Here is a 23,796-nt window from a genome sequence, read left to right as displayed (position 1 = left end):
TTCTCTCTCTCTATGGTCCCTCTACTTTGCTTTCATAGATATCCCTTCCTTACATTAGATTTAACCAAAATTCCAGGGTAATGTTCACATTTAAGATCTTCAGATTATTACTATATACAAACTCTATTTTTTATGTACGATTATGTGGACACCAGTTATAATGATTAAGACATATCTCCTGAGCATTGCCGGGAATTACCCCTAAGCACAGAGGCAGGAATAAACTCTGAACACCACTTGTGGTGCTCCCCCAAAAAAGACATAAATAGATCTTGGGGCATGGGTGGGGGAAGAGTACACTACTCTGCCTAGTGCTATTATTGATTACCTGTAGCAGATGACAAATCTAGGAGGAGTTCAAAGAGAAGTGAGGCATAAACAGAAATAAAAGATCTATATGGAAGGTCAACAGAGGAAGAAAATAAACGAAGAATTTAGGAGAAAAGTCAAAAGGAAGTGCTCTCCAAGCACTTCTGACATCAAGCCTGTTTCAGGCACTGTGCTAGGAAGAAGGAAACCAGATATAGTCTAAGAGGGACACTGATAACAAATACAAACACTGATATGAAAACTGATAAAACCACAATGTTAGTGAGCCAAGGCACAAGATCATAGGATGCAGAATGTGTGTCCTCTGAGAGGTTAGGTGAAACTTCCCTGAAATCAAATCTATTTAAACAGTCGTGAGAAGGAAGTAGGGATTCCCCTCCTGGATTCTGGATATTAAATCTTCATAAAACTCCAAAGAGAGGGAAGTCTTAATATAAAGCTTCCCCAACATGAAATGATTTCATGGGCATGAAATCAAGCAGGAACTAATCTTCCACTGCAGGTGGAAGATGTGGTGTCCATCTAATGATAGAAGGGAGGATGGCTTGTGGGGAAGTATTCAGCTCTTGGGATTCACCATGGAATTTCCCATTCTCCAAGACCCCAGGCATACACTAGTATTTGTCTAACAAGGCCAGAATGAAACTGAGATGCTACATGTTTTTCAGTTAATAATTACCATTAAAAAGAGCACTTGTATGGAATTTCACTCTTATATACCAAAGCAATTTCCTTTTCATTATTGTTGGAGTATCTCAAAACCTGCTTTGGGGGGGTGGTTTTTTTGTTTCGTTTTGCTTTTTGGGTCACACCCAGCGATGCTCAGGGGTCACTCCTGGCTCTGCACTCAGGAATTACCCCTGGCCATGCTCCGGGGACCATATAGGATGCTGGGACTCGAACTCAGGTTAGTCACATGCAAGGCAAATGCCCTACCCACTGTGCTATCACTCCAGCCCCTCAAAATCTGCTTTTTAAGAAGTCAACAAGGTTTAGAGATTTAATTTACCCAAATCTGTGCAGATAAAGAAATGGAGGAAACAAATTGAATATAATTCTCCATTCATAGAATATTTGTTCTCTTTGCAACTTATCACAAGACATTAAACATTATGTGCCAAACAAGATTCTAAGTATTAGATATACAATTCTGAGTCACTTACAAACAACAAATAATCTGATAAAATTTTAAAACACAAGGTCAGGTCTATGCGTAAGGTAAGAGTCAAATACTGAGGCCTGGTCTATCTATTGGAATGTACAACAAAATCTGGACAATTGGGTATAAGGCAATTGTAAAGTTCCCCCACAGGAAGTAACATTTGGGATAAAATGTGCTGAAAGAGGTGAAGTTTCCAGTCAACCAAGCGAAACAAATGTTTGAGGCAGAAGGCAGAGCATATGTATGGATCCTGACTCTTTTATGACAAGGATTGACTCTTCCAGAGTCTGTAGCTAAAGTACAAAGCTGTAGTGATGAGAAAGGAAGATAGAAGGGGAGAAGCTAGAATTAGCATCAAAAACAAAGTAGAGTCATAGAGGTATTTTCCAAAAGCGCTAACACAGATTTATGATTTTCACTTACTATGTAGAATTTGGGGGAAAAAAGGCGGGGGAATTGGGGGAACATAAGACTAAAAAATAATGTTTGCATGTACTTGGCTATGCTCTGGAACCCACATACAGCATTGCAGCTTGGAGGGCTGCAGGGACCATACACAGCACATATGGGAGCACCAGGGATCAGATGCAGTGTCATACTGGTTAGGCTGGTGTATTTTGATGCTGATCCCTCGTCTATTTTTGTCATGTTTTAAAGAGGGGGAAAAAACTGTGAGTTCCAGAGAAGTGAAGAAACCTTCTGAATGACAAACATCTCATTTTTGAGTCATTATTTTGAGACCAAGGTCTGACTGAATATCCAACACCAACATAAAAAAGAGTCTCAAACTTTATTTAAGTAAGTTGAAGCATCAAAGAAATTATGGAGATGTCTTCTGGACAGTTTGGATTTTGGAATCAGCAGCTTGAGGGAAGTTTTTAGTGGGAAGATGGTATTTGGAAGTCATCCCCACAGAGAAGACTATTGAGGAAAAAAGACCATTCAGGGTAATAGAGAGAGATGGAGAATAGAAGGGAACTGCCTAGACTACTAGATGAGGAAAGAGTGGGAAAAAAAATATGTTGGTTGGGAATTGGGAAGAAAAACTCCTAAGCTGAAAAGGATCTCATGGAATGAAATGACCTTTGGGTGGAACCTAGAGAAGAATTGAATAATTAAACCTCCATAGTAGAAAACAGATTATGAAGTATGAAAAGTCTTTTCCAAAAGAATAGATGAGGAAAACACTGGTTACTTGTCAGAATATTGGAGTTGAGACAGAAGGCTTTATCCCCTTGGAGAAGGATTGACTATATTTGTTGGGTGAGTGGAGGAAGTGAGCAGGGTGAAAGAGTCAATAAAAAGACAAGATGCAAGCCAGAAAACAAGTCCCTGAAGATTTGAAAAGTCAGATCCCACACACAAGAAGGGGGTTTCTCTGAAGTGCTTCTGCACCATGATTCCTTGATGTTCCAGTATTAGATTCTAATGTTGCAAAATAAACCATTCCAAATGGGTAATTCTGATTAAAACATCTATTTTATTAGACTCAGGCTCCTGTAGGTCAGGAATTCTGGAAGTGTATGAGTGTGATTGGAATGAGTCCTGTAACTTTGGGTGACTTAAATGGCTGAGGGTTGTAATCACCTGGGATCTTTTCTATACACGTGGCTGGTGCCTAAGTTGGGTACCTAGGCTAGGAGGCTGTAATTCGTTGGGATGTATCATGAAACATCTTATCTCTTAGTTCCTTGGCCCTTCTATAATACCATGTCAAGGTTCAGAGAGGGGGGCTAAAAACCCTCATAGAATCACCCCTATTTTGCTTAAAGTAAAAAAAGAAACTTGTAGGAACTCTAAGTCTCAGCATGATGTAATTTCATCTGGAAAATGTGGAAAGCAACACATACACCATGCATAGGAAAGAGCATAAAAGCATACATTCTAAAATCTAATGTAGTTGTGTTGGAATAATCTGCATTTTATCTTACCTGAGATCATCTTGTTTGAATTTTTCAGTCCTCTTATCTACTTGTATGTAGAAGTTATTTATTTGAATAAAGCAGTTTCACAAGCCTGTTAGACTTGGCTGTTTTTAGCACCAGCACAGGAGCAGCAGCTCCTGGATGGAAACACAAGGTGAACACCTGGCAGGTGTTCATCCTCTGACATCCCACCAGACAGAAGAGCTGGCAATGATGGAGGAGATCGCCACAGATGATGTAGTGACATAAAAAAAAACAGATATTACTAAGCCCTGGGCTGGAGCGATAGCACAGCGGTTGGGCATTCTCCTTTCACACGGCTGACCCGAGTTCGATTCCTCTGTCCCTCTCACAGAGCCCGGCAAGCTATCGAGAGTATCAAGCCCGCGCAGCAGAGCCTGGCAAGCTACCCGTGCATATTGGATATGCCAAAAACAGTAACAATAAGTCTCTCCATGAGAGACGTTACTGGTGCCCGCTCAAACAAATCGATGAACAATGGGATGACAGTGACAGTGATTACTAAGCCCCAACTCCTGCCAGGGAGCATTAAAAAAGTTACCAAACTCTCTAGGTGAAAACCTGGTGTGCTTCTTGATATAGCAAACTTGATTCTGAGCAAAGCCCTCTTTATCTTCTGAAATTCCTCCAAGATTTTTATAAACCAACTCATATTGCAAACATATTAAGAGTATCGTGGAACAAAGCAACGTCTTCCAGGAAATCACACCCATAACTTAACAGGGTCTTAAAATTAGCTTTTACTCATGGAAATGGAAGCATTTTAACAGCAGCAGTTTAGGTCTGTGAACCACATGCCTCACATATGTGAGATCCTATGTTCAGTTTATGGCAGTGCAACACACACACACACATAAAAAAAAATCAAGTGGTAGGTTTTAAATTTGCTTTAATAAAACCGTAATCAAAATATAGCTTCAAATTCCACTTATCTCTCCTGAGACTGGTGCCTGGCAGTAAGCCTCATTTTTTTTTTTTTTTTTTTTTGCTGTGAACATGCACTTCTCTCTTCCCAGTACTTGCCCTGCTTTCCTATGTCAACTGAAAACCAGACAGGGTGAGCCAGCACGATCTGAACTCAGCTGCAGAGTTCACCAAGTCTCTGGCTGACGTTGGCTGCGCGGCACACTTGGTGAGCAAGCTGAAGGCCAACTAGCTGAGTGGCTTCACATGGCCTTCATTGAGCCATAAGGCAAGGGCAGGAGGGCTAGGGAAGCCACAGAAGCCATCTCTGAGTCCCCTCCTGCCCTAAACCCTGTGTTTCTTCTCATTACAGATGTAAACATCTCCTGTCACATCAGGGCCGCCCTTCATCTGTCATCAGACAGTCACACACCCGCAAATTACCCACCGGAGACATACAAACACTCCTCCACACACATCCTGAGCCCACACCCCTGCAGCAAATAGCCTCGCCCAGGCTCACACCCAAGGAGAAGCACCTGTCTCTTGCTCTCAACCCTGCGGCCCTGATGTCTTTGTCCTCGCGGCTCTCCAGGCAGGTGGAGAGAAGTACTCCCCTCAGAAACTTCCTTCTTAGAGAAAGGGGCTTTTCCATCCTCAGCTTTCCATTCTTGCCTTCTCAGTCCTTGGCAATGAACTCTATTTATTGTGATAGTTTGTTGACCCATGAGGTTATAAATTAAACATGAGGAAAAAAAAGTCCCATGTCACTTTATAGAGTGGTCTATCTCCAGCAGCTGGCTTGGGGCTACAGATAAAGGAACTGACTGTTCTCTGCCATGGTGAACACCTGCCCCACCCGGATAGCTCAGGCTGGTCATATAGCCTCTGAGTTTGCTCATCAAAAAGTGGCCTGTAAGGGGCTGGAGTGATAGCACAGCGGGTAGGGCGTTTGCCTTGCACGCGGCCGAACCCCGGTTCTAATCCCAGCATCCTATATGGTCCCCTGAGCACCGCCAGGGGTAATTCCTGAGTGAAGAGCCAGGAGTAACCCCTGTGCATCGCCGGGTGTGACCCAAAAACCAAAAAAAAAAAAAAAGTGGCCTGTAAGTCCCCGTCCTTTCAATCTGGTCACTCATGTGTCGTTCCTACTATTCCCAATTTATAGAGAGGAAACAGAAGCTCAGAGTTGTAGAGCAATTTGTTCAAGGTCTTTCAGCTCACATAGAGCAATAGCCCTCAACTCTGAAGTTCAAGTCTTCTATAACCACTGGGTGATAACACTTCCTAAACAAAGCAATCTGGAGTGCAGATACATGTGGCAGAGCTGGATGGGTGGCACATATACCCCTTTTTAGAGTGAGGGTTAGCCAGGTGTAGTCAAACACAGAATCCAGTCTGGATTGACAGACACTGTTTTTTTTTTTTGAGACACAGCCATGCTAATTTATTACAAATTGTCTATAGTACCAGCTTACTACCGTAGTCAAGGGGAAGAGTTGCAGCAAGGACCATATGGGCTACAAAACCTGAATTGTTTAGAATCTACTCTTTACAGAAAGTTTATTGATATGTGTTCTACAGGAACAAGAGAAGATTATTGATATTCCCCCTTGCGCTTGGAGGCTTTGTTTTAACCTAAAGCAAACGTAGAGTAACCATTTTGTCCCAGTTTCCCCAAAACTTTTGTGTTTTTTTTTCTTATTCGATATGACAAAAACAGTAAATGAAATGGAGAGCCCAACCTCTGAGTCCAATATTTGCCGTCAGTATCTGAGCATCAGTTACCAACCTTCTCTGTGTAAGCTGTACTTCCTTTTCCAGTTCTGAGAGAGAATTAAACTGGAGCTAGGTACAAAAGTCACCCAGGTCTGATCAAATGCATATTGTGCATTAACCCCTCAACCCCATTCCACATGCACTCTCATTACTGATGCTGACAGATGGGGAAAAGCATTCCCATTTTCCTCATGAATAAAGTGAGGTTTAGAGTGACTGAGAAACTACTCAAGGTCATGCCACTGGAAAGAATAGGAGTCAGTTATCATCACTGTTATAGGAGGTTGAAGTGGGAAATATGGAAAAGATAATTTTTTTCTCCCTGAACAATTGATTTCTCTTAGTTTGGCTGATAGGGTATCCCTGGCAGAATTTTCCGGAGTGTCTTCTGTCTAACGCTGCAGACTGAAACCAGATTATTGGTGGGAAGCTGCTGGTTGAAGGAGTTTATGCCAAAATATATAGATAAACGAGCTACAACTGCCATCCAATGGCCCAGATTCTTCCCTGGGGTCAAATGCCATCACAAATGTCTTTTTGATACAGACTGGAGGAGCCGATAGTGTAAATCTTAATGACTAGGCAGGGCACTTTTCATCTCTCTTAGAGCAACACTCATCTCAGGATGAAATGGGCCGCAGGGAAGGGTTTGCAACTCCACTCACCACTCCAAAGGTTCCCGAAAGATAAGCCCACACCTTGTGCAAATTATGACAGGAAGCTCTACTGGGTCATTCTGATAAGCAATCCACAGCCAGGGACTGACAATTATTTGGCAAAGGAGTGGTGTCCACTGCTTTTACTGTGACTTTGAACCAAAGACATAACAGATATTGTTGCCTTGGGTCAGTAACAATACTCAATCTGGTGTCAGGGCCTGGCTGAGATTGCATCAAGAGGAAAAAATGCCCTTACTTGATGTACATGAGAGCCAAGTAGCAGGTAACAACCCTGGAGACATACCTAAGGATGAGGGGAGACATCCTGAATGGGTTGCAGTTGAGTTGGGAGTTGGAGAAGTTGTGCATCCATGATTAGCTGTATAACCAAACTTCTGCTAAATTTCAACTCTGGCCCTTTCTATGATCTATTGACCAATGACTCTCTGATGCTCTCAAACATATGACCACATGCCAAACCCTCTCAGAAAACAACTAGGCATCATTCACCAGGACAACCTACAAGGTGTTGTAACACTGGTCAGTCAAACAAGAGATGTGTGAAACAATGTGTTATAAGAAAATTGCTGAAACTTGCCTACCCATTTCTGTGTAGTCCAGACTGGTTGGTCTCAGGTGTTTCATTCCATGCCTCAAGAATACTGCACTGTAGCACTAGTCCCGTTGTTCATCAATTTGCTTGAGCGGGCACCAGTAATGTCTCCATTGTGAGATTTGTTGTTACTAGACTTTTATTTTTTTTTGTTTTTTTTTTTTTTGGTTTTTGGGTCACACCCGACGATGCACAGGGGTTATTCCTGGCTCTTCACTCAGGAATTACCCCTGGCGGTGCTCAGGAGACCATATGGGATGCTGGGATTAGAACCCGGGTCGGCCGCGTGCAAGGCAAACGCCCTACCCGCTGTGCTATCGCTCCAGCCCCAGTTGTTACTAGACTTTTAAAAGATCCTGTGTACACACATAAATTCACATACATATATACTCATACATCTTTTCACACACAGATTGCTCATTGTTTCCTGCCCTTGGACTTGTACTTACATTGTGCTCTCTGTCCATAAATCTGTTTCTTTTCCTCTTACCTAAATTCCTCCTTCCTCCTTCCTAGTTCACTAAGGCATCTTTTCTATCCCCAGCATTCCCCGAGCCTCCCTTCTGAGCTTATAGCCCTCTTTTGTGCTCTCATAGCAACCACACCATGATTCCTATATTTGTCCTCTTTCTGTAGAGTTAAACTGTTTATAGAGCAAAGGGATCACCAGCTCATTAAAAATAGAAGTCTTGTCTTAACTATCTCATAAGGCAGGCACTTGGCCACAGGTAAAGTTCAAAAAATGCTCACTCACTTGACCAGTATGAAGCAATAAACTGAAACTACAGTTTGCTGGAGATAACTGAAACTTGCCCACCCATTTATGTGTAGTCCAGACCAGTGGATCTCGGGTACTTCATTGTTGCTACCATTTGGGAATTTATAGGCAGGCAAGTCACGGGGCTTTCCTTAAATTTGCTGTGTTGTTCAATGTCTCATTTTTTGCATTCATTTTTGATATTTAAGAATCTAATTGGAGCATTCCTTACCTTGATTACTCAAAGATTTGGGGAGAGCACCCAGTTAAAATTTGCACTCCACCTGAGCATCTCCCTTACCATTTCCTAATTTCAAAGGTATATAAAAAAATTCGGGGCTGGAGTGATAGCACAGCGGGTAGGGTGTTTGCCTTGCACGCAGTCAACCTGGGATCTATTCCCAGCATCGCATATGGTCCCCTGAGCACTACTAGGAATTAGTTTCTGAGCATATAAGCCAGGAGTAACCCCTGTGCATTGCCAGGTGTGACCCAAAAAGTGAAAAAAAAATTTCTAGGTTAGGGATCAAGGAAACTTGAGTATATGAGAGAGAGAGAGAGAGAGAGAGAGAGAGAGAGAGAGAGAGAGAGAGAGAGAGAGAGCCAGAGACTTGTAGTAGAAGTAGAGTCAGTCTTGCCTACAGCTAAGCCTAGACTGACTAGGACAGAGCTTGTAAAAGCATGAAAGTCATCATGGAAGTCATATATATCAGCCCCAGTATACAGAGGCACTGTATGAGATGAAAGAGACATCTTTTTTCTTTATTTCAAATATGTGATCGGGTATTATAAACCCACCTGAAATGAGAAAGTAGGACCCATGTTAAGTTTCTTGTTCAAAGTTACACAAACCATGTAGATGATAGATAGATAGATAGATAGATAGATAGATAGATAGATAGATAGATAGATAGATAGATGGATAGATAGATAGATGGATAGATAGATAGATAATAGATAGATAGATAGGTAGGTAGATAGATAGATAGATAGATAGATAGATAGATAGATAGATAGACAGATTGTCCCTAGAAAGAAGTAGAGGAGTGTATTATTACAATTTATTTCTCAAATGAGGACATTCCAGTCAAGTCAGAGTGTTTCCATACATTGGTAGTGTAACACTCTGCCCATTTAACCCTAAGGACAAAGGTCTCACTGCAGCTAGGAACCTCAACATCTTTAGTCACTGACAACATCCTGTGCTCTTTGACCCAATGTGATGATGTAGCAGATCTGTTTCCCCTCTTGAATGGGATCATGAATGAATGATGCTACCTCACACGTTTTTTACCTTTGATATGAAGTGTTATTTCAGAGACTTGCTTAGATGGTCACAGAATCCTCTCTCCTCTCCTCTCAGCACTCAGCTAGACTTACTTCCTGCCGCCAAGTGTAGCTGTGACTAAGAATTGGCTAGCAGAATGTGGGCCATGGCCATGGGTACCACTTCCAGACATGACTCATGCTGTCTCTTCACCACCCCCACTTCACTTTCTCTCCTTCCCAAGTGTGCTGGGATGGTGTCATATGCATGGTGACTTTGCACGGCAAGTCTCCACTAACTGACATGCCTGATTTGCTGTGTGAAGTTCTCCCCCAGCAGAATCTACGATGGGGTTCACAAGTGTTATGAAGAAAGAGATCTCGGAAAGAAGGGAAGGGAATGAGGAAAGTCACCTGGAACATGGAAAGCAGTCAAGCAAAGCTGTGCTCTCAGCTAGCAACTAGTCTTGACCTTATCCTCAAGACTCTGAAGTATGAATTATATCCCAACCTGGTCCCACCTCAAGGCAAAGGGACAGGGAGAGGACAGTCTTTGTACCCGTATCATCTGACCATAGAACTATAGTCTAAGTCAGACTAACTCAAGTTTTAGTCAAAGGGCGACCACCAGCATCAGGTGGAATGTAAACACCTGTGTCTCCCCTACCACCATCACTCTACAGATAATGATTTTTTGGAAGTGGCAGCTGGGTGCCATATTCAGTTAAGCACCACCTGCAAATAATGGCCAGAGATGGGCACCAAATGCAGTACCAGTAGCACCCACTACAGCCGCCTCTTTTCTCTCCCATCAAGGAATTCCCTGTGGATTTAAGTGAGCAACAAATTAACATCTTCTATGGTAAACCAGAATCTCGAGTGGCAGAGCCTGGCAAGCTACCCGTGGCGTATTCGATATGCAAAAAACAGTAACAACAATGGGCCTCATACCCCTGACCCAGAACGCAACAGGAATAAATGGAGACACTACTGGTGCCCACTCGAGAAAATCGTTGAGCAACGGGACGACAGTGCTACAGTAATAGTAAACCAATGTAGTTTTGGGTCTTATGGTTGACTCCACCATGAAAATAAGAAACAATAACTAACCATGCTATTGTCTGATAATTAATGAGATGCTATTTGATTGCCATGGAAGTATCACAGATATATGTGTCCATTTACACTCATAAAATTATATGCATTAAAGATGTATGTTATGGGCTAGTGCACAGAATTTGCATGCTAGAGGCCTGGGTTCAGTTCCCAACACTGTATGGTCCCTCAGCACTTCAGGTGTGACCCTAAAATAAACAAAAATGTTTTATGACCTGGGGACCAAGGAAATAGCTTATAGAGATAGAGCATATGCTTTTGCAGGTGTCCCTATGTTCCCTCCCTGGCACCACATGATTCCCAGGGCATCCATCACTAGATGTAGCACTGCACTGTGGCACTGTCATCCTGTTATTCATCAATTTGCTCAAGAGGGCACCAGTAACATCTCATTGTGAGATTTGTTACTGTTTTTGGCATATTGACTATGCCACAGGTAGTTTGCCAGGCTCTGCCATGCGGGCAGGATACTCTCCATAGCTTGCCAGGCTCTCCGAGAGATCACTAGATGTGACATACAAAACCTAAATACATGTTTATTGCATGTTAATGAATCTTTTTTCTATTTAATCATATACCCCAATATTTTTTTTAAATACCTTTGGGTGGAAAGTGATCTGAAAAGCATAATTTATATAAACTGTTTAAAAATATTTAAAACCACATATTGAAAGAGAAATCTATGTGCCTAGGAAAATAGACACAAAAAATGCCCAGAGATTAATATGTTCTAATACATGTGTTTAGAGAAAAAGAAAATAAACTATCGAAGAATCCCCTAGGCACCCCCCCCACACACACAGACACACACATGTGCATACATGCGCACAAAGCCAAAAAACAATAAGATGTTGCCCTCAAATTGGTTAGGGCATCAAGTGTGCTCAGTGTCCAATCCATTATTTGTGACTTTTACTCTGCAGGAACTTGAGAGGCAGAGATACGCCCTCTTCTCTTTTAGAGGGAGTCATAGTTTGGGGGGTTCTAAAAAACAGATGGAAATAGTTGATAATAGACAAGTCATAGGGATCTTCAAAATATGTGCGGGCGTCTTACACCTCAACCTACCTAGGGATGTAACAAAACAATTCAAGTTTGAGGGATGGGTGTTTGAGCATTGTATAACTGAGACTTAAACCTGAAAACTTTGTAACTTTCCACATGGTGATTCAATAAAAGAATAAAAAAAAAACAACTCAAGTTAGAGGGTTGCTGGGGCGGCTTTTCTAGAATGAAGGAGGATCAGGTGCTTTCAGGCAACAGGGAGAAAGCAAAGAGGCTCTGATTTTACTAAACTGAGTGTCCCACTTCCAGGCTCCAGGGTTCCCTACATCTCTTTACAGGAGTTTGGCATTGTATGTTGCATGTGTGAGTGACCTCCTCCACGTCTGGCAGTTGTCACTGAAGAATAATGTCAGTTCTCTCAGGCCTGAACTCGGCATTTGTTTCCCTGCAGGACAGGCAGCTCACATTGGTAAACTCACTGTTGCTGTAATCATGGTAGGTGCGAGATTAATGTCACATGTCAACTCTCCTTCCTCATCCTGTGCCAGGGTATTCTCTTGCTCTCACTCTATCTCTCTCTCACTTTCACTCTCTCTCTCTTCACACACACAGAAAGAGAGAGAGAGAGTAAGGAGAGTAAGTCTCTCTGAGAGCACTGAGTTCAGAAGTCCTTTTTGGTTACCAAATGCTTCCTCCAATTCCACCCACACCAGAGCTGTGGCCCGGGCACTCCCCCACCAGCATCCCCACAACATTTCCCTCACTCAGTTCCTGCTCACAGCCAAGTCTCTTCTTCCCCCTCTCCCTCCTGCTGCCCTCCTCATGAGTAATCAGAGGAAATATCCCTGTGTCAGATACAAAGTGGGTTCCCGTCCTCTGATGGCCTGACTTATTTTTAGCAATCCTTCAGCCTCCTGCACGTCGCTCCCCAGGTTCTCAGCTGCCAAGTCTTTTCAACAGAAACAGGAACGTGCCTGGATACAAATAAGATATGCACCCTGAGTTCCCTTTACCTAAACATTTGCAGCTCGAGGCCAGAAAGTTCAATGAGGCAGCCTTCTCTCTGTGAACTAGACTCTAGACTCTTTCCCCCCCACACACACCCCACAAGCCCTTGCTTTTCCTGTGTTTGGTTGGCTTCCAGAAACAATCATTTCCATTTGCCTATAAACCCGCAGGGAGACGGTCTTCTCTCCAAATACAGAGATACTGGAGCAGGAGGGGCTGCCGAACCTTATTAGGTAATTCAGTCCAACAGCTCTACAGCAGAACAAGTAAAAATGAAAAGAGGAAACACACGTGCACATACAGAGAATGAAAGAGAGAGAGAGAGAGAGAGAGAGAGTGAGTGAGTGAGTGAGTGACTGACTGACTGACTGACTGACTGACTGACTGACTGACTGACTGACTGAAACAAAAAGAAAGATTAAGACCTAAAAGCAAAACTGTTTCTAAGAGCCTAGGAATTGGTCTTACAATAGTTGCCTCAATACAGAGCTCACTAGTCCTGGTTAAGAGCAATAGGGTGAGATCTGATGTGGTTGAATCCAAACACAAGCACAGCAGTGCTGCTACCCACATTCCCAGCAAGCCCTGGCTCCTGGGTGCCTCCAGGACTTGGGGTGAAGTACTAAGTAAAGTTACCCTGCCTCTCTCTGAGCTCTAGTTCCCTCTTCATCCAACTTGGGTTGTCGACAGGGCAACTGTGGCTGTCTACTGAGAGTATGGTAATATATGTTGGTTCCTTGAGCACTGCCAAGTCCACCATGAGTCCTCCATAAAGTGCCGTTATTTCTATTTTCCTTGTTGACATTATCCTGCAAAGTAATTCTGTGAGCTCTCTCCAAGAAACAGAAACCCCCGCAGAGCAAGAACGGTTTCTTAGTTCTTAGTTCTTCGAAACCCACCTAATGCTCGTTGAAAATGAACAGATTGCTGACAACAAGCCCCAGTTTCAATGATCATGACAGGCAGGCTCAGAAAAAGAGATTCAGCCTCCAGTGAGGTTCAGCCTCTTAAGTGAGGCTCAGAAAAGAGATTCAGCCTCCAGTGAGGTTCAGCCTCTTAAGTGAGGTTATCCTGCTTTACTAAAAGGATTTGGAGATCCAGGTGAACTCCCAAGTATTTGTCTGAAAGGTAAGTGTGTTCACAGTACAGAGACAGTTCCAAAAGGTATAAGGGGTGCACCCTCACATATGGCGGTTCCTTGCCTTACCTACCTGAAGGTTTGAGATGCTTTGCCTGTCCATTCATCTATTCATTCATTCGAGGATTGAGTGCAAGCCAAGGCACAGAACAGGAATAAGTGAAACACAGATTCATCATTCTTGGCCGTCTGTTTACAGACATGATCTCTCTCATATGTGGAATATAAAGGAAAATATAAAAGAATATAAAGAACATACCCTTGACAGGTATGGGACAGAAAGGGACTTTAAGACTCTGGTAGAAAAATACTGACTGGTTCTGGATATAGAGTTGAAATATTGTATGACTGAAGCTTTCTTATTAATAGTATTTTAAATCACAGTGCCTAAATAAAAATTGCTGGGAGGAAAATGGAGCATGGAGAGGACATCATGCTAGAAAAAACTATTTCCTAGTGCAAGATTGAACTTCACCAACTGAACAGGAAGCAAAGACATTGCCAGCAGCAAAAGTAGAAAACCCAGGGGTACTGTTGAGCAGGAATCATTAAGAAAACTAGGAGCAACTGTGTACAGCAGGTTCTAGGAGAAGAGTAAGGGGCAGTGTACCTGGGGAAGGCTGCAGGAACCAGGTTAACCAATCAGAGTGGCCATGAAAGAAGTTTAGACAAAGCAGTGATATGATCAGATTGGCTTTCAAGAATAAGATGAGTGTTTCTGAGCCACACAAAACCTCATAAGATATACTCAGATGAACTGTGCATTATTTTCTTCTTGTACTCAGCAGCACCCATTGATAGAAGTCACCTGCTCATTGTATATCAGTACCTGGTAAGTATGATTTGCTCAAGGGAAGGCTGCCTCAAATCCTCAATCTGTTAAAGGGAGAGAGAGAGAGAGAGAGAGAGAGAGAGAATTTAGTACCCACAAAAAAGCAGAGTGCAATAAAACAAGGTGTGCCTGTATCTATTATTCAACAGTAATGAGAATGAAGTATTTGTATATTCTTCATCGTTATGCGGAGGAACCTTGAAAACACTAGGATAAGACCTGCAAAGGACCATAGTATGAAGACCTCTTTTATGGGAACTGTCTATAACACTCCAGATAAAACATAAATTAAGTGGAGTGGAGAGAGAATTTGAAGCAGCCACCTAATGGGTACAGGATTTTTTGAAATGATAAAAATGCTCTATGTGGAGAAAATGACTGGAAAATTCTATCAGGGTATCAACCAGCCCTGGATTATTCACTTTTATTTGGTAACTTTCATGTTATGTGAATTTTTCCTCCATTATTGAGCAATGGGTTGGCTACATCCAGCTATACTTAAGAGTTGCTCCTGAGTCTCTGCTCAGATGTCACTCCTGGTGATGTGTAGATCATGACATGCAATGCTAGTAATCAAAACCAGGCCAGCATCACGTAAGTGCCTTATTCCCTTTTACTATCTCCTCTGTCCCCTCCGTTTTTAAAACTTTGCTTTGGCCTTCTCCTGTTCTTGACCCAATAAAGACCTTTAAAATGAATTGGCTCAAGAGGAATTCAGAAACCCAGGCACCAGGCAGGACTTCTGTGGAACCTGTGTAGTAGAACCCTGCTGAGCCCCCTGAATACAACAAATGGAACTAAAATGCTGCCACATATGTGTTTAAATTGTGGAGCCAGACTTCCTGGGTGTGCATTTGTGTTCTCATTGCAATATCTGTGAAACATTCAGAATCTCTTGGCTTCATCAATGAATTGGGATGAATAAGCCTTAGACTAGTCAATGCCCAAAGGCGATGAGTTCAGTCTCTAGGACCACAAACTGGGTAGCTTAGTACATTAGAATATAGTTCCTTGGGTTTTTAGGAACCCAAAAGCTAAAATCAAGATATTGAGAGGGTTGTGCTTTCTGAAGAAGCTCGGGAAGTGGGGACTCCTTCCCTGACTTTCTAAATTCTGGAGGTGCCATATATATCTCAGTTTGTGGAACACCACTTCAGTCCTTTTTCCTGTCTTCACATGCACTTATCTTCCTCTCTCAAGCCTACTGTTCTCTTATAAGCGCTTCTGTCACTAAGTTAGTGTCTTCAGATACAAAAGGATGATCTCATGTCAAGACCCTTGCCTCAATTATAGCCACCAAGACCGATTTTCTGAATAAGATGACTGTCTTAGGTCCTAGGAATTCTAACATGAATACATCTTTTAAAGACTTATAACATGAGTACATCTTTTAACGTGAATACATCATTCAAACCCCTATAGACTATAAACTACAATGAATTTTTTTCACCTAACTAATGTCAGAACATTTATTATCATTCTCATTAGCATTGTTGCCTTTATAATTCCCAAGATTATAGCTTAATATGTTTTTAGGAGAGTGGGACAGCCTCCTATTGAAATCTTAAATTCACTTGGACTCCTTCTAGGTCACAAATATCTTATATCCTCCTGGTGTCCTCCATTCTCCGGAGCCCAGTTTTTAATTGGAGTCTTTTTGGGCTTTGTGCTCATCTTCTTCATTACTGCCAACAATACAGTCTCATTTTCTGAGTTCCATTCACTGTTTTTTATATTAGGCCTGGGATCCAGGGCCACTTTTGTTTGTTCCTTAGACCCTTTGTCTTATACTATCCCGGTGCCCCTATAGAGCTGTATTTCTGCAGCTCCCTTTCTACTATTTGAGCTTTGACTTCCCCCAGTTTGCAGCTGAGGGACCAGTATATCTTCAATCCCCAATTAGGGATCCTGAAAACAATTGATGGCCCAGGATTGGGAAGAAAGCTCAATGAGCTGGAGTGTGTGTTGCATTTAAGGATCCTGGCTTTGATCCCTGATACCACATAGTTTTCCCTGCAGCAACTTCTGAGCACTTGAGCACTAAATCAAAAGTGACTCCTGAGTACTGGTGGTTGTGGCCCCAAAAATCAAAACTAAAAGGAATCAAAGACCCAGGATGTACCCTCAAGTTAATGAAACCAGAATTAATATATTAGGAGTGAAACGCTGGCATTGGTATTTTAATTTTTCCCCAGATTATTCCAAAAGGCAATAAAAAGAAATAGCACTTTATCTGGGGCTTAAGCACTCAAAATTGCTCCATCTATAAGCACAGAAGTTGCCTAGCATAGTCAAGGGGATCCAATATACTATAAAAACATTATAAGAAACAAACTGTTTTTCCCAAATAGACAATGAGAAAAGAGGGGGTTTGCTTGATTGCTTAGGTTTAAATTATACACTTACTAAAAACTGTGTGGCTTCAACCATGTACCTCTGAAACACTGACTTTTTGTATTTATAATGGAAATAGACTGATACCAAAGAGTTGATATGCCTAAGTCCTGGGTATTAACATCTACCATGTGTCTGATCTAACCATAGAATCATCAAAACCCTTTTCCTTCCCTTCCTCCTGAAATTTACAGAGTGTAAATCCATTCTAGACACCTAAACTATACCTTTCAGTCATGATTCCTGCTCTCTGAAAAAGAGATGAATTGTGTGACTTAGATTAGGAACAATTCTAGAAATCTTCTGCTGGATAACTGAAGTAGGCTGGCGTACATGGTGGAGATGATTTGCCTATGACTCCCAACCACTTGTTGGTAACTCAACTAAGTTAACATGAGATATAGTACCATGATCGGGTCCTGACGAAAAGAACAAAAATTAGTCATTGTGGAGGTTCTGATGAGCCTGTAGGAAAAATTTTCCATGTTCCTGCCCACAGACTTTGGTTCCAAGTTGTTTAAACTGCCTGAAAACTGTAGTGTGTCAGCTTCTGATTCTAAGTTTTCTTTGGTAAGTAGAGCACTCACAGAAGCAGAACGCACAAGGCTCAGTAGTAAAGACTTCACTCACCAACTGAGTCAGGATGTCTCTCTGCATTTTGCCTTCCCCAAGAGCTCCCCTTGGAATTTTTCTGCCAAACAAAACCTCAAATCAAAATCCCTCTTCTCTGTGCTTTTTGCCCTTCTCACAACAGTTTGTAAATAATTCTACTACAGTTCCTCTTGCAGGAGACAGAAAAAGCAGAGGCATCTTTACTATAATCTCCATTTCTTTTCCCTAATGCCCAGACATAGGTATGACACCTTCAGTGTCTGCCATGCACTAAACACTAGGTAGGACTTTCTGTACATGCTCAATGTCCAGCACACTGAAGCTAATTCACCAAAGGACTATTGAAATAAATTTATTATTTGTAGAACCCAGCCAAGTTGCAGACATCATGTTAGTTAATTCCCAGAAGACATGATGCTATCCAAGTTGTGAGCAAAATGTGTAATTGTGTATGGAAGTTCCCATCAGTACCTTAAATCTTCAAATACTAAAGGAATCCAAGAGTTCATACTATTCTATGTCAATTTTGGATTCTGGCATGATTCTGATGTACCACCAAAGTCAGAAACCATTTAGATAGTCCCAATCCTCTCTCTAAAGTGCATTCCTTTTATGAATCCTCATTAATCATTCCTGCTATGAATCCTCATTCATCTGAAGAGGATCCTTTAGCAAGGAGTTCTAGTGATGTAATGTAATGGTTCTCTCGCAACCGTGGAAATCTCATATTGCTGTTAGTTTGTTGGGATTATAAGAGCATTTTCCCATCAACAACCTGATGCTTACTTAACTCTCACCTCACCATAACTGTTCCAAATAAGGCTGATTTCCCTGCCACCTGTCAGTCTTCCAAATATTTGGAGACTGTTGCATGTCCTTGCATATTGCTATTGTCCAGGTGAATAATTTCCGAGAATCATCAAAAGACATAGTTCTGTTTACCTTTGATAACTTACCCATAAAATGCACCTACTTCCTTAAAGTGTAAACGACCTGTGTTTTGATTTTCCAGAACAGCTGTCAAGACACTCCCAGGGTGGAGTCGGCCCTCACTCAGCCCCATCTCTTGTCACTGGAAGGTTCCAAATATTCTCTTTAAAGATCCCAGAGAAATCTATTTTCAGGCATTTTTATTTCTCTGAGCAGTTTTTGGCTGCTTCTTAGAAGGAACCACAAAAGAGAGATATATGTGAGAGAAGCCCTCAGGATTTCATTTCATTGCATTATAAGAGTTACATAAGAAATATAGGCTTGGCGCTGGAGTGACAATACAGAGGGTAAGGCATTTGCCTTGCATGCAGCCAACCTGGGTTTGATTTCCCTACGGTCCCCCAGCACCGCCCGGAGTAATTCCTGAACCAGGAGTTACCCCTGTGCATCACTGGGTGTGACCCAAAAAGCAATATATATATATATATATATATATATATATATATATATGTATATATATATGTAAGCTAGGCCATTGATAAATTAAATCTTTATCTTTTTCTCTCACAATCCTTTCAAAATAACACATATTACCCCACCACCACCACCACCCCCAAAACAAGTACCTTCTATTCAGTCCCCCCTTCTTATTTTCTTTATAGCACAGAGCCTGATTTCTCTAATTAGTCATGCATTTACTGTCTCCCTTCCCAACTAGAACGATAGATCTGTGAGGGAAAGGGCTTATTAGCAGTGAGGAAATGGTGTCAGAGCAATGACTGTACTTTCTAGCCAGTGGAAGGAAGCAGAATGATTGTGAGATCTTCTCATATTTCAGAGACTGTTTCCTCTCTTTTAGATGAGATCATTAAGTGTTCATGGTGTTACACACTAAGGGGCTGCTCCCACCAGCAGCAAAAGTAAGTGGTGAGCCCTTGAGGACCTAATTGCCTCCCAATATTCTCCGTTATTGTTTCACTGCCTGAACATTCCATTATTGGACATTCCTTTCAGTAAAGGCATTGTGTTTCCATTAAAACAAGAATGCATCCCTTTGTTTGGAATGGGAGGGGAAAGATAATAGAGGAGGAGATAGCTTGCTTTGTCTTCATCTCAGCTATTTTCCTTTCATCCCCAAGTCCTGCTAATTTTCTCAACACTTCAGATGCACTTGTCTGGATTACTGTCCCTGCCAAATATGTTTTAAATGGAGAGAGAAAGATGGCCTTCATGCTCATCCACCTCGCTTTCCAGCCAAGCTCAGGGCTGGAGGTATTTTCCATCTGGCTTTCCATTCTCTGCCAGCGCACATTCCCTAGGAGGGGAACCTCACAGTGCAAATGTTTCCTGCCTCAGCCAAAGCCAAAAGAAATCTGAACTCCAAAGATGAGACTCAAGGCAAGGCTTTGACCCAGACAGGTTTGGCAGGATTATCACTGTCTGGAAGGAGAGGTGGGGTATCCCAAGTGCTTCTCCAAGAGACAGGAAGGAGTTTTTTTGTGAGAGAATTGCTATATCACCTCTCTATGGAGTCCCCATGCCATCCTACTGCATCCTATTTCAACTCCAGACTACTCCTCAAAATTCATTCACTGGAGAAGAACAAAATAGAAGGGAAAGGATAAGGGGACTTGGAAATTGGGTGAAACGGGTTGACTCTGGTGAAGGCTCGAAAGTAGAATCTGAGTGGTGAACATAAAGTAGTACATAAATATTGCTTCTCGGCCTTTTGGCTAAGATCAAGTGTAGTATCTATTCTTATCAATTTAATAACTGATACATTCTCTATATGAGGAGAACTTATGAAGCGTATTTTTTGGATTAGAAAATAGAATAGGAGTTTTCTCCATCCATTTCACACATCAATCTGAAATTGCAGTACCTCCATGAATGGTGCACCAAGATTAAAAAAAAAAAAAAGCAGTACATATACATCCAAGACTATACACTTGAAAATATATGATATGATGTGAAAAACAATAATACTCAAAATACTTAAAAAGTAAAGACTTAAAATTTTAAATCCACTCACTTATTTAAAATGAAGTGGCTCAGCTTCTGCTCTGAACTGGAAGGGTACATGATCCTTATTCTCCAAGACATCAAGAGTCAAGTGAAAGAACAGAACAAAATATCAAGCAGAACACATACCTAGGCACCTATAACCAGGGTACTAGATCCTCAGAGAAAGAAAACTAGAATCATTTCATAAGGTCTTGGAAAGTCAGAATCTTTATGAAAGGGGGAGGAAAACTAAGACTTACAGAATACAGGTAGGAACTCCCAACACCAAAAAGGAGAATTAAGGCACATTAATTCCCACCCTATATTACAGGATGCAAAAAATTAGAATAGGGAATCCAGGGAAGTGAGGAGTAAGGTACAACTGGACAGAGGGAGAATTTGACTTGTCTCCCACACCAAAGCAGAAGGAGTCAGATGATAAAAATCTAGAAATGTATGCTGAGGACAGCATTTTACTTCTTACTTTCTAAAAATAACACCACTGAAGAAATCTAACAGTAAGATGAATTCAGAGAAACAATCATAGCTATCAGTTGAAGGCAAAACTCTAACAAAGTTTGGTAGATGAAAACATATGTATAGAAAATAGATACGAAGCTCTGGTTTAAAATATATTTTATTATTTATCCTCAGGGAAATGCAAATCAAGACCACAATGAGGTATATACTGTCACACTAGTGAAAATGTCACAAATCTAAAAGCAGAAGTAGGCCAGAGCAATAGTACAGTGGGTAGGGTACTTGCCTTGCATATGGCCAACCCAGATATGATCCTCGGCATCCCAAATAGTCCCCAAAGCACCATTGGAGTAATTCCTGAACACAGAGGCAGGAGAACAATGAGCTTTGCCAGGTGTGGCAGAAAAAACAAAAACAGAAACAAGCAATGGTGGGGATGTGTGTGGAGGTGTGGAGAAAAAGGAACTCATCTTCTGTCAATAGAAATGTTGACTGCTTCAATCTCTCTGGGAAACAACACAGAGATTTTAAAGTAAGAATGGAGTCAGAGATTTAACTACCTCAAGAACACACACGTATTCATTTTTAAAGATATTTGCACTCCTACTTTCACTGCAGCATCATTCATGATAGCCAACATCTGGAAACAATCCAAGTGCCCAAGAACAGACGAGCAGATAAAGAAATTCTAGTCTATAAACACAAAGGTATACAATTCAACAATAATAAAAGGTAAAATCCTGATGTTCAGAATATCCTCCACAACAGGTGTGCACAATTTCAATGTAAACTCACTGTCCGGATAATGAAAAAATGCCAACAAGACCCCAAGCACCCATCAACATGGTAAGAGGCCTTCCACATGTCTGAGCATTGCGAGGAATCTAAAGAAGAGTTGGGTCATTTCTTCATCTCAAGAAGTCTTCCATCTGAGTGGAGAAACCAATTAGGAACCCATGAAACTAGTGAAGAACAATGCCTCTTTTAATCTCTTATCTTAATAGACTTCTTTATAGCTTTTGTCTCTGGTGACCTTGCCCTCCTTCCTGAAACTCCCTCCAGCCTGAATTTCCAATGAACCTCTCATTTTGTGGATGGATTTCTTTTTTATTCTTTCTCCCATTCTATTTCCAGTGTCTCCTTACTGTCCACGAATCCCTTTCCATAGTTCCAAGTCCATGGTTCCACCTACCCACACTTCTGTGACAATTGCTTAGGGCTAAACTGCTCCCGCACCTTCCAGGTCTTCTCGCAGGCCAAACATTACATCTACAAGACTGAGCCCATTGTTTTTCCAAGAAACCTGCTCCTCCTTCAGACAATACCCAAGTTCATGGTATTTCTTCTATCTAACATCCCAACCCCTCTTAGCCATAGGTAGACAGCACCTTGATTTAGAGCATTAAACTAAGATGGGGCTCTCCCAGTTCCGTTCCCAGTTTACCTTTCAATTTGCTCTGTGACTTGAAAGTTACTAAAGACCTCAGTGCCCCCATTTTCTCAACTTTAAAATAGGTCCCCTATTACAGAGTTTATGCGATGAGTTTATATGTATGTAAGATCTATCAAATACAGTCTAACTTATTGGAAATTATAATAAGTTTCTGTAAATTTTATTATCCTCTTAGATTCTTTTTGCTCAAACCTCTATAAGTGATTTACCCTCAACTCTGGCAAAGTGATCTCATAAAGACTCTTATTTCTCTACTGCAGTTGCAGCCATTTATGTTTAGACTTTCATTGTCTATAGTAGATGGCCTCAAAACAGCTTTCCCTCACTCAGAGCTACTCAGTGAAGGTCCTCCCTTAACAACAAGTAAGGTACAGGTGGTACTATAATGATGTTCATGAAACTAACACCAGGACTTCTAAGCCTCAGGTTTCTTGGTCCACAAGTTCTGCAGTATAATCCAGGTCAGGAAGGCTCATTGTAGGATCAGGAACAGGATATAAGGTACTCACCCACCTACCCTACTCTACTTTTTTTGTCACCCTTCTTCCTACTTTGCTTTCCTTCCTAACTCCTATTCTTATTTGGACCCAAGACAGGTGAAGAAAAGAAAGTAACCTGGCCTTTTGACTGCCCCCCCCCACCCGGGGTCCCCTTCTGGGCTGATAAGAGTGAGAACATTTGAGCTATAGATAAGACCTCAGCTCCCCGGCCCTGTCCCTCCACTCCCTCGGTTCAGCTTTGAAGTTCCAAACCCCCTGCTTTTGTTACCTGATTGTGTTATCTTCACTGCCAAGGTGAGTGAGCGGGAGAATGAGTTTATGGTTTCCTGTAAGTGGCCGTCCTCATAGCCATGATTTCTTATAATGGGAGAGAAAGGAAATGGAGGGATGATAGGGGGTGATAGGGGGTGGTTGGAGCACAGGGCAGTTGTCCCATGAGAATTTTACTAAATTGGAGAGAGAGCCAAATACCGGAATTGATTCCAGTTTAGAGAAATGGGGGTTCTCAACCAGGGCCAGTCTTGCTTCCAGGGGACATGCAATCAAGTCAGGAGATTATTCTGATTGTCTGAAAGGGATGCTCATTGCATCTGGGGGGTAGAAACCAAGACATTTCCCAAACAACCTAAAATGCAGAATTCAATTCTGCAGCCAAGACTTGTATGACCCCCCCAATTCCAATAAGTGACAAGTGTGCAGAAAATGAAAACAAGAAGAACCAAAAAAATTAAAAAGAGAAAGTTAATAAAATTCTAATACTTCTGTTTGTGAAAAAAGGCAGCATGCCATGGTACTTGTGTTCTGCTTTAGGGTCTTCAGGTATCTGTGCTCCAAAGAGGAGCAGAGGGAACGGGAAATGCATGTTCTGTTACATGGCCAAGCAGATACAGCCCTTGCATGAGAGCTTAT

At 41.8% G+C, this 23,796-nt stretch overlaps 1 non-coding gene across 1 annotated transcript; it reads left to right on the top strand.

Moving 5' to 3' along the window:
- The first annotated feature begins 20,163 nt into the window (after positions 1 to 20,163).
- Positions 20,164 to 20,354, top strand: LOC129402659 (U2 spliceosomal RNA). The gene has a single exon (XR_008628763.1). It is a non-coding gene; the product is annotated as a U2 spliceosomal RNA (small nuclear RNA).
- Positions 20,355 to 23,796: the final 3,442 nt, after the last annotated feature.

The sequence above is a fragment of the Sorex araneus genome, chromosome 2 (genome assembly GCF_027595985.1).
Source record: "Sorex araneus isolate mSorAra2 chromosome 2, mSorAra2.pri, whole genome shotgun sequence".
Taxonomy (NCBI): Eukaryota; Metazoa; Chordata; class Mammalia; order Eulipotyphla; family Soricidae; genus Sorex; species Sorex araneus.
This window is presented reverse-complemented; position numbering and strand designations above follow the sequence as displayed.